The sequence below is a fragment of the Typopeltis vanoorti genome, chromosome 16 (assembly GCF_054136105.1).
Source record: "Typopeltis vanoorti isolate ZY-2024b chromosome 16, IOZ_Tvanoo_1.0, whole genome shotgun sequence".
NCBI classification, from domain to species: Eukaryota; Metazoa; Arthropoda; class Arachnida; order Uropygi; family Thelyphonidae; genus Typopeltis; species Typopeltis vanoorti.
The window spans coordinates 91735879-91748166 of record NC_143564.1 but is presented as its reverse complement, the minus strand read 5'-3'; positions in this window follow the sequence as shown (position 1 = coordinate 91748166).

The window sequence follows — 12288 nt, the reverse complement described above, 5'->3', positions numbered from 1 at the left end:
AATTCAGCTGAGATGTGTTCTGAATTGGTCGTTAATCCTATCGTATTAACATGGTCACTGAACTTCTGTAGGTACCGTCCTTACAATGAGATAACAACAGCACCATTGTTACGTGTCACTTGGATACTTGCAAAAAAGAAACCTGTCACAAATTTTGAAACTATGAAAGAGTTTGCCAGCAGCATTGAATGAGGTTGTCACTAACGCTAAAAACGAAGTATTGCTATTTCGTATGAATTTTCTGAAAGCATTACAATGAGTAAAACCCAAAGTTTTAGTAAAGAAGTCCTCTAAAGATAAAATTGATGTCCATTAGAGAAAATAACAAAAAAATAGTAAAAATTCGGATGTCACTAGAAATAAGTGGAGTCTTTGTCGAGTCAAGAAAAAAACCTGAGACTATAGAAAAGGCTAGTTTTATTTCTGATGGAAACTACTTAGTTATCAGGGGCATATGTCACGCATTTACTTCAGTTTTAAATGAAATAGAAATGTATACATGTTGTCTATTTAAACGAAAGGAAGATAAATAGCCAAACCAGCAAACATTTTTATTTCAAACTTTAAAACTTGCGAAAATGTTTCAGTGTTTAATTAAAATACAAACCTGCAGAGTCAGTTGCCAAGAAATTTGATCCCTTAATATTCACCTTTTAGTAGGGCATTTATTTGAGAAGGTGATCCTGGGCTCAGAGCTATTACGAACTGCTAGTTTTCATAAGATACTAAACTGAAATTCCTCTGTAGGTTATTTAATAAAATAACTTACTTGATAACCTAAAAAAATGAATATCATTGCACAAGTGTCTGTTTTATTATCCATCAGAATCCTTTGCAACAAAAACAATGTTTCTGTCACACTGATTTTGCTATTTTAGAATTATAGCCGAAGCATTCGAGGCTATCAAGCAAGTATATTATGTTTATAATTCGGTGTGTTTATTCTTCTGACTAGTGTTCCTGTTTTGAGGGAAGTATTTCCTCAGAATCTTTACAGACATCCTACCCCTTGGTATGGAACTGGCGAACTCACATTAAGTTGGAAAAACCTTATAAAGAACTGTTCAGCTGGGAAAGTGATAGGTAAGTTAATGATCTAAGGAATTGAAATTTTCAATTGTTGTTTTTAGTGAAAGTAAACAGTCTAGTTTGATTCCCCCCCCCACACACACACACACTCCCAACATAGAAGTGTCCATAATTTTCGATGCCTCAGCAAAAATAACACTCGCTTAATTCTGTGATTAAGAAGTTAAATGATTCGCTGTTAAATTATAATATCACTTGTTGAAAACCTAATAATTTTGAAGAAATAAAATTAATAATTAAGATATCGCTTTCTCCTGAATAACTAATGGTATATTTTATCCAATTATCCAGGAGTAGGTCAGCAAATCCAGAGTTTTACTTCGGCTTAAAAGTAAATCCCTTTCACAACACAGTCAAGAAGGTAGTCAATGATTTCGGTAGAAATCAACCTTTATTTTATAGTTTATGAACTTCATTTTTTCCAAACCGCACTTATAAAGAGGCAGTAGGATAGAGTAATGATCGCGCTCCCCCGCCCCTGTTTCCCATAAAACCATTCCCCTTCTCCAAAGAAGCGCCCTTAAAAATAATTTATATATATATATATATATATATATATATTTCAAAAAATAGATTTAATGACTCCAAGACCGAGATAACATATAAAGATTTTAATGATAAATACTACTAGTTTCGGCATATAGCAGCCTTCTTAAAAACTTAAACCTAGACCGAGATAACATATAAAGATTTTAATGATAAATACTACTAGTTTCGGCATATAGCAGCCTTCTTAAACTAGTAGTATTTATCATTAAAATCTTTATATGTTATCTCGGTCTTGGAGTCATTAAATCTATTTTTTGAAATGTATAACAACCGAGTAAAAACTAATCGCCACATATATATATATATATATTATTTTATAAAAACCCGGGTTTTCTAATTAATCTTCCCACCTTGCCTCAAACATCCCCCACGTTTCATAACCCTCCCTTTAACAGCCTAACAGCAGAAGTGGAGAACGAAGACATCCTAACATCCAAACAAGGTATGTGCAAAATTTCTTCCTCTATTAGTCTTCATATATTTACTTTTAAAATACACTTATAATACCTTAAGAATTCTTGAATAAATAGCCAATGCATTTAAAATAAGGGACACTCCTAAACGAAAACAGGCAAAAATAGCAATAAACCTAATAATAAAGTAATGGTATTAAGTGCAAAATTCACTAAAACTAATTCAACAAATTCATCTAATACAGTTACAATTCATAGAAATTCAGCTCAGAAGACAAGAATTAATCGAAAAACAAGTCATTAAACATTAGTCCAACCAAACAACAAATAAATGAAAACACAATTAATCAAAGTCCAATTAATCAAAAAATTACTAATATTTATCGAACAACAAATAACCGCGAAAGCAATTCATTGATTTCACTGTAGAATAATCATTGTTGAAGATTCATTGAAGAATTTAATTCACCGAAAAATGAACTGAAAAGAGGAGTGATTGAAATAATAATTATTGACCCAAGACTAAACCCTTTTTCAGCACTATTTAAAAGCGATAGTTAAAAATGTTGCAATCGCGTTTTTTAATGAATTATTTTTTTCAGAAAAACTTTGTTATTATTGTACACCTTATTTTCTTGTTGAAAAGGGAACTTACTTTATTATACTTACAATGAACAACTCATTCTCGGTTTATGCATAGAAAACAAACAAACCGCTATGTTTAACGTTAAATTATTTTACTACTTGCAATGAATTTTGTTTTCATTATATAGTGGATTTTTTTATATATATATAATCGATTAATTGTTTTTCGACGAATTATTTATTGTTTAGTGTTGAATTGCATTTCGGTATAATATCTTTCAATCTACTATTTTCGATGAATTTTCATGTAGCCGGTAATGATAAATATACACTGAATTCACGTACTTATCAATGACTTCCATCATATTCTTAGAATCGTTTGTTGCAGTTTTCTCCTTTCAACACGGTTGCAATTTGCTCTCATGGACAACACAGCCAAGCCCACTTTCAATTTATTTTAGAAACATAGGTATTAATAACTGTCAAGCAGTACTATTGAAATATAACCTTGTATGGCGGCGGTAAGTGAGGGCTAGTGTGACTGAAAACATAAAAAATGAAAAGTGATGCAAGAACAGTCATTTTGGCAATGACCCAAAAATTGTTCCAGCTCTTGGGAGAAATTTCTCAAATCCTTCCTTGTAGGAGTAATTTATTTGTTAGTTCTTGAAAATTACAAAACAAGATTTGTTATAAAAGATGCCAAGAAAGCGAGCAACTAATAATTTCATATCTAGTTCATATTGATCATATGTAGAAAGTGTGATTGGTGTCATCTAAAATGCTCTTCATATCGTAATAGTGTTATAAGAAAAACAGACGAAAATGGAACCTATCCTTTAATTAAAACACTGCATATCATTATATTAATTCTCTTAAATTTTCCACACTCATTACAGTGTTCTAGTACATTTTTTAATCATATAACATGATTTAAGAAGTTTCTGTTATCGTTAGTCCAGAAAAGGTAGTAGTTTACGTAATATACATAATATTATTTTACAAGTCTCAATAAATAACCGAATTACCTGACATTATGGAACCCCAACTCCAGAGCATGATTTTTGCAAGAATTTACAACGGTGAGAGTAACATAATGAAAATCTGAGAAAATTTCTAGGAATGTTATAAATAAGAAAACATACATAACAATAATCTAAATAAGAAATCGTCAATTGCTAAAAGTAATCTAAATAAAAAACAAGTATAACAATAAGCTTAGATTATAACAGTCGTACTTTTTATGTGAATACTAACCGCAAAAATCATAAAACTATTGGACAGTAGGTAGGTAGGTAGGCTAAAGTTTATATATATATATATATATATATATATATATATATATATATATATATATATATATATATATATATATATACTCGAGGGTAGTCTGAAAAGTTCTCTGAAAAGGTCTGAAAAGTTCTAAATTTATAAATTATAAATTTATAAACACAAATTCATAATTTCAAAATTATTTTATTTTTAACATAATCTCCCTTAAGACTAATACATTTATTCCAGCGCCATTATCCCGTCCCTGTAGTAGTCCTCAGTAAGATCTACAAAATTCCCCTCAACAGCTGCAATCACCTCTTAATTCGAAGAAAAACGTTTACCAGCGAAGAAGAGTTTTAGTTTTGGAAACAGATAGAAGTCAAAGGGAGTCAAATCTGGGGAATAAGGTGGATGTTCCAACAATTCATAGTGCAGAGCCCTTAATTTTCGCATTGCCAAAACACCTCTGTGGGCAGGTGAATTCTCCTAATGAAAGATTATTTTTTTCTTCTGTAAAGCTGGTCTTTTCCCACAATTTTTTTCATCTAGTCTGGTTAAACGAGAATAATATTCCCCGTTTATTGTTTTATGCCTTTTACGCTTTTCAAGATAATTAATAAACAAAATGCCTTTACTATCCTAAAACACTGATGCAATGACCTTTCCTGCAGATGGAACTTGTCTTATTTGGCGCTGAACAACCGGCAATTGTCCACTGTTTTGATTGCTGCTTGGATTCTGGTGTGTAATGGTGAATCCAAGTCTCATCCATAGTAATACATCGACGCACAAAATCAGTTTTTTTTCTTATTAAAACCTTCCAAGCACTGTTCAGAGATTTTAATGCTAGTGAGTTTTTGATCTGCTGTGAGCAAGCGCGACACACATCTTGCGCAAAGCTTTTTAATTTGCAATTCTTAATGCAAAATACATCCTACACGTTCTCTTGAAATGCCTGCAATCTCAGCAATTCCACGCAAGTTGACTCGCTGGTCATCCAATACCATATCATGCACTTGATCAATGATTTTTGGTGTTGTTACACTTTTTGGACGTCCTTCACGTGGATCGTCATCAAGGCTGGTACGCCACGTTTAAACTCGGCAGCCCATTTCTTAATTGTCGAAAACGAAAGAAGAGAGTGCCCATAAACTTTTATGAACTTCGAATGAATTTCTTTTGGCGTTAAACAATAAATTTTATAACGCACGATACTCAATTTTATCCATTTCAAGGGATACAGGCAATACTTTTGCTTCATTGACTGTATAAAACAAACTACTTGAGAAAATGACTTATCTTACTACAAATATTCATAAATACCCTGATAAACTAGAAAGACGCATCTTAGAATCAAAATAAATAGTTCTGGACCCCTCACACATGAAGAGTAATTTAAGTTATAGCTTACCAGATTCACGCAGCGCAGTAATTCAATTTTGGCGCTCTCGAGATAGTTCCCACTCACTAATGCCTCACGCTAGATCTGCCACGCGGACGTTAGTTCAAACTTGACTGTTGTTGTTGTTCCTAATTTGTTTATATGAGAAGTTCATTATTTATCTTGCTAAGTTTCCAGTTTTTTGTGATAGTATGTACACCTGAAGAAGTCGGCATTTCGACGAAACTAGTTGTGTTCTAATTAAAGGTTTTATCTTATCTCGGTAGTTCTAGTCAATAAAATTCCGAGTAAATACAGCTAATAATAATAATAATAATAATAATAATAATAATAATAATAATAATAATAACCGGAAACGCCACCCGAAAGTAATAGGTAGTGCTGTTCGCCAGTGTTCCAGGTGAGCAATTGGGGCTTACTCATTCAAGCTTTTGACGTCGTACGAAGAACATGCGCCGTTTTAAACGGTGAGATGGCAGACATGCATCTCGTTCACCATGTTATGTATCCAACTACTATTGAAATGTCCAGTTACGCCTAATAAAGTTTTTTTACACTGCTTACTGCCTTGTATTATTTCTGTATCTTTGTGTCCCTGTTAGTACCTTCCGGTGGCGTTTCCTATCATGCTTTCCTATGTGAATATGGATGATTTTGATGTTTTCTATCTCCCCTCAAAGTTTGTACGTGGAATTTTGAACCGCCCTGTATATATATATATATTTTTTTTTTTTTTTGGCACATTTTTTCATGTAAAGTTACACGCATAAGTTATTAATCAGGACAGAAAGCATAAACCAATTATAAGTAAAATCTATCGTCCTGTTAATCTGATTATAATTATTGATATCTCGAGTGAAGGTTAACTTCACTCGATTAATCTACGTTTTCTACTTCTTTTAATTGAAGTTTTCTTGGATGATTTATACCTCACTTATGACAGTTCATTCTTAAAACTTAAAACTAAATATACTTAAAAGAAATTGCATATCGTATTAGTAAGTAAAGCAAACCTCGTTACGCAAAATCGATCACAGGACCAAATAACTGGCTTCATATAAAGTTATTTAATGATCTGAATAGTACAGCTATCCAATTCATTGGTCTGCCAATCAATGTGTAGATTCTCGTGCTGATTTTTCTCTTTTGCAAGACACATAATTTATCTTCTGCTTAAAATCCATTATAAAAATGTTTCGCTTCCCAAGTTAAATTCGAAGCATAGACTTGCAAATCAAAGCGTTTCATTTCTATCCGGTGTATTTAGGAAGTCCAGATCTAGTTGGCTGAGGGGTTAGCACATCCGCTATCCAACGAACAGGCTACGGGTTCGAATTCCTATACTATAGGTATGGCTGTTTGTGATTGTATTTAATTAGAAGATGAATTTCATTGCTCAGTGCGGCCTCGGTGACTGGAGGCCTGAAGTAGCTTGAAATAATTCTATGTTCGGTCCATAAAGCAGGTTTCGGGACGTTGTAAAAATATGTAAAATCAATAAAAGTGAAAAAAAAAATCCTTTGGCCCCAATGTAAGAATATACTGTAGGTTTACAAATAAACCTTTCGTGGTTGGAACCAAAATTTAAAAAAGTGTTTCGATTATTACTATTATTCAAAAAATTTACTTTTCTGTACCGGTTTACTGTCTTTATCTATAATTGAAGATAAAATTGAACCTGAATATTTATTTTATAGCGTAATAACTATTCATAAATTGAATATATTTGTTAGGATCTTAGCTATTATCCACACTCAAATATACTAACCGATTTCCACAACAACTTAGACGTACGCAAACACACACTCTCTCTCTCTCTCTCTCTCTCTCTCTCTCCTTTTTCAGTGTTCTCATTTCTTAAATTGAGTTTCCTATTTCCTATTTCTGAAGCACCAATACTAATTTGCGAATAAATTACCTCAGTATATGTTTTTGTATGAGTCACTTAGTAGTTCAGGCCTGGATATATTGAGAGATATAAATACCTAATTAGGCTGCTCTTTACTCATAGTTTCAGAGAATTATGAGCGATTATTAGAACTACCCACTCAACACATACAGGTTCTTCGAGCATAAGCTGCAGATATCGCCTGCAGACTTTGAGCCTCGCGTTAATATGCAAGACTGTCTGAGAAACTTGTGGCAACAGCGCGCAATATAGCAGTGTTTCCCTAATACAAAGATTGTAATGACGATGATATCGGAATATTTACGAGTAAATTCCATAACATTATACCTAGCCCTACGCTTCTTACTCGTTTAATCACTCACTATCTTTAAGAAGCAATTTTCTTGAGATGGTGAAGCAATGAACATCTTGGAGGCTTTGTGTTCATTGGAGCCTTATGGAAATATGTTCAGAAATAAATGACTGTTAGAATGTCCTTGAAGAAACTATTATTTAAGTGCTATAAAAGCGACGTTTTCTAATAAAAATAAATTATCCAAACTTCCATACCTTTGTTCAGACCGCGACAAATCAAGATAAACTTTAAATGAGTAAATGGAGTGAAGATTATAGCTGTGACTTTGGAGCATAAATGTCTAAAACTTGGTAATATAAAGATAAACTTACCAAATATCAAAACATCAAAACAACTTCTGTGAAAACTGATTAGTTACAGCAATGGGGTCCGTTCTGAGGTCTTCGAGCTAGTTATAGTCAGATAATGATCTTAATAACAGAACACCAAGAATATACATATATATAATGAACTCGGTGTGTGAATTTTAACACACACACACACACATACATTAGACATTCTCACTGTTTTATCACTGTATTGCTTATTAAGCACCTGCCTTCTTAAACATTTTCTATTTCTATCTCATCAGCGGCACTGATTTCTTAACAAAGTGTTCTCCTTCAGCTTGGTTTCAGAGTTTTTCAGTTTCATCTCTGAACAAATTTAAAACGAGATATCTTCTCTGTTATTGCTAACTGATAAATCATTGTTGAAATCCTAATTTTAAAGAAAGATCTCGCCAAATATACAACAACAAACACCCCCACTGAGGGATAGTTTGAAAGCCAATAGCCCTAATCAGTTGATGGATAGTTGTTGTTAAGGGAATTATTGCTGTGGAATTCTCTCCATTCTGAACCCAGATCTGCCTTGGTAGCTTTCTATCTTCGGGTCCTAGTATTACACTTCCTGAATTCAGTTTCTCGGTTTACTCTCCCTATATCCAATTTTTCATAACCCCCCCCCCCCAAGTTCTACTCCTTTCAAAGCGATCTATTCCAACGAAGGTTTATTTCTCTAATCCTTTAGACAACTACTCCCGAACATCGTACGTTTACGTTTAATTTCACTCATTTTAAGTAAGCCACTGTTAATAACTTCACTATATGTTTCTAGATCGGGATGACTGTTTTGGATAAAAAAAAACGAGTTTTACAGGGCAAAAAACTCAGTTGTGCATGATTTCGGTCGAGCTACAGTGTAAAAAAAAATTCTTTCACACCTGGGAAATGATCCTTATGCCAGTAACAAAAATAGATCACAGGTATTTACCAACGAAAAGGCTCATATCGTATCATCCATCCGGTGAGCTATGGATACGCTTTCTTTTTTTTATCTTATTGCCACCCAAGAGAGGTTGGAAACTTATAATACATTAACGCCATGGGTGGGCTAGGAGTTGGATCATCTGAAAATTATCTTAGATTTGGTCTCTCCTAGATGCCAAATATAGTAGGTTATGAAAATCATTTCTAGAGCAGTGACTTTGTTTGGGGGTGGGGTCTCATTCTATGTTGTTAAAAGCATTCGCCATCTAAAGATCTTTACAAATACAAACTGCAGTGGGACTTTGACCGCAGATCCTGTAGACGGCAGAAGGAAGACGATCCGTCAAAAAAGTTGGTAAAAAGCTGACTGAAAAGCTAAATATCTGTATCTTTTGTTAATCATTTTGATATATATTCATTCAGGAATATGCATTATTTAATGAATTCATTTTATTGACAGTTTTCATTTGATACATCTCTCTTCTTCGCTTCTGGATTTGACTGATCACCCTTCATTTGAAAATTTGCTTCCATTCCTGGTACGGTTACTTTACCCTATCAGATTATTTAAGCTAACTTAAAATTTTCGACCCCATTTATAAAACTACATTGAAAAGTTAACTTTATTTAATACTAAGTGTAACGTTGTCCAGATCCTCTAAGAACTTTTTTTAAATAATTGATTTGAAGAAGAATGAGCATCTTATTCAATTATTTATTCTGCCTGAATTATATTTTTGCACGTTTCCATTCAAGTGTCTGTTTAAAACAAACAATACTCTAAAGAGAGTTTTTTATTTGCTTTCTTAGCTTTTCTTGTACATAATTATTCCTTTGAAATATTTTGGAAAATCTTGCTTTTGTTCGCTCAAACTTTACATTCTTTCAACTCATTCTGAGGTACTTTTATTTCATAGATAAAAAAAAAGTTGAGGTTTCAGTTCATAGGTCACAGGTACAATGGCTTCTCGTATAAATTTTAGAATTACCCCACCATCCTTCACAGAAAATTAACTTTCTTTAATCCCCTTTTCATCTTAGCTACTATTTCTGACTCCTTCAGTTTGGAAAATACTGCAGTAAGTGAGGTAGGCAATACGCTACCTTCAAACTATCACAATGCGTCGAAATAGCCATTAATCTTTCCTGTCATCTCTAAGGGCGTCGGTGAATTTATTTTCACATTTAAAAAGTTGAAAGGAAACTTCTGAAATGTTACGGCAATGTTGTAACGTGATTAATTGAATGAGTAATTGCAATACCACACTGACAGTCAGAAGCACCACTTTAAATGCACTACCATACCATAGCCTTCCCTTTCTTTTGAACCTCAGGCCTGTGATCATCCGAATGCATTATATGGATAAGAGAATTCATAGAATGCATCCGAATGTGTAGCAGTAGACTAAGCCTAATGATCATAACCATATACACACACAAGACAATTTAGGATATGCTTCTTCGGTGATGTAGATATATGAAGACAGGTGGATAGATTATTCATTAAAGTGATTAATAAATGTATTTTAATCAGAATAACGTACCTACGAGGGTGGTCTGAAAAATTCATTTCAAGGGATATAGACAACATTTTTGTTTCAGACAGCTGTATAAAACAAATTACTTGATTGAATGACTTGCAATTTCACATGGATGCTTATGACAGATGCACCAACTTAGAATTAAAAAAATCGCTTTCCGATAGACTTGCCAGCTCTAGTCGAGGCCGAGAACTTTTCAGACCACCCTCGTATCACAACAGATATGCACACGACAAAAATAAACTCTGTCCATGGATCTGTGATTCACCCAGTCTAAATCGTTATACTTAAATAATAAAAAATATTCTTATTATTTTTGAAAATACTATAAAAATATAGTGAAAATACTGTCGCTTATGGTAGCATCCTGTTTGGATACTCTTCACCAGAATAGTTAATGGATTTGTCATGATAACTCTCTACCCTGAATTCTTCCAACTCATGTAATTAGGGTTGTTCTACAGAAAAAAAAAAATCCACAGAAAATTTTTATGCATCTGCTTCATCTGTACGTTAATACCAAATTGCTTCATTTTTAAGTTGTCAAAAAAATCTCCGAATTTATGGCTGGGATCGGAGTGTATGTTAAACGTGATTTCTGGTTATTTATTTATTTTATTTGAATTTCACATATAATCCACAAATTTGAGTATGATTTCTTTTACCACTCTTGACAAAATAGTTTTGATGGAATTAGCAGCGCTAATGAAGTTTTCCATTATGGTAATGCACCAGCAAAAAGGAAATTGAATAGAAAGAGAGAAACGAAAAATGAATATTTCTCATTCACTTCATCTATCGACGTTATTCATATTCTGTATACTGACATTAAAATATGCACAAATTATCACTCCACACTAAGTGAATGTTCTCATCAGTGAAGAGCATTTCTATAGACTCAAGAGAGCTATTATAGGAGGGCTCCCTATAACACTGGTTTTGTTCAACGGCAATCAGTGCAGTAACCGACAGAACGCCAATGCCGTTCATTTTCCACATTATCAAGAGAACTTCCATATAATCGAAGTAAAATAATTGCGGTTTCATCTGCATAATGAACTAGATATTACCCAACCGTAAATTATATTGTATTGACAGAAATCCAGTTGGTAGTAGTTGTTTGAGGGAAGTGTCTCATGACTTTTAACGAAAGGCCAGAGTTCAATTCTAGCAGCCGCGGGGAGGAATTTTTTTAAGCGTTTCTTTCGCCAGTTAGTCGATCTTTTGCCTGTAGTGTTTTTTCTCAAGAAAACTTGTTTTATTCTGGCAAATGAAGAATATCAACTTTTGGACTCACACTTTCAGATTACGAAAATAATATTATTAGTGTTTGGCATTATCGTGATGGCAGCAGTTGTCTACCCCTTAATCTCTCCCTGAAGACTTACAAATCATCGATAGCCCTGAACTCAGCTATACTTGGTGACTAATGGTGGAGAAGGATGCCAACTGATTTACAGAAATAAATAAATAAAAATAATCGCCTTAAAAGTTAGCTTATTTTCTTTGCGGAACTAAAACTAAAATACGTTGGTGAAGTTTTTATTTATGAAAATATTAAACCGAAAAATATCACAGTTCTTAAAAAGTTAAGCATAATATAGCTGTGTATCCAGATCTAGGTTCTAGGTTCCAGGTTCTTACATCATCCAGCGTCATTATCGCATTATTTTGGTCAGTTTTGTTTTTTTTTTCGTTTTTCAAAAATGCCAAAGCCTATGAATATCTAATTAATTTATATTGCAGTTTTAGCGTGCCTTATTACCAAAATTCTGTCTTAAACGTTTTAATTCTATTGTCTTACTTTAGTGATTGACGAATTATTAAATGTCTTATTTTTAGGATTGCCTGTCGCATGAATTATTGTGCAATCAACAGAGGAGGAAATAGATATTTTAAAATAAAATAACTTTGGAAAAT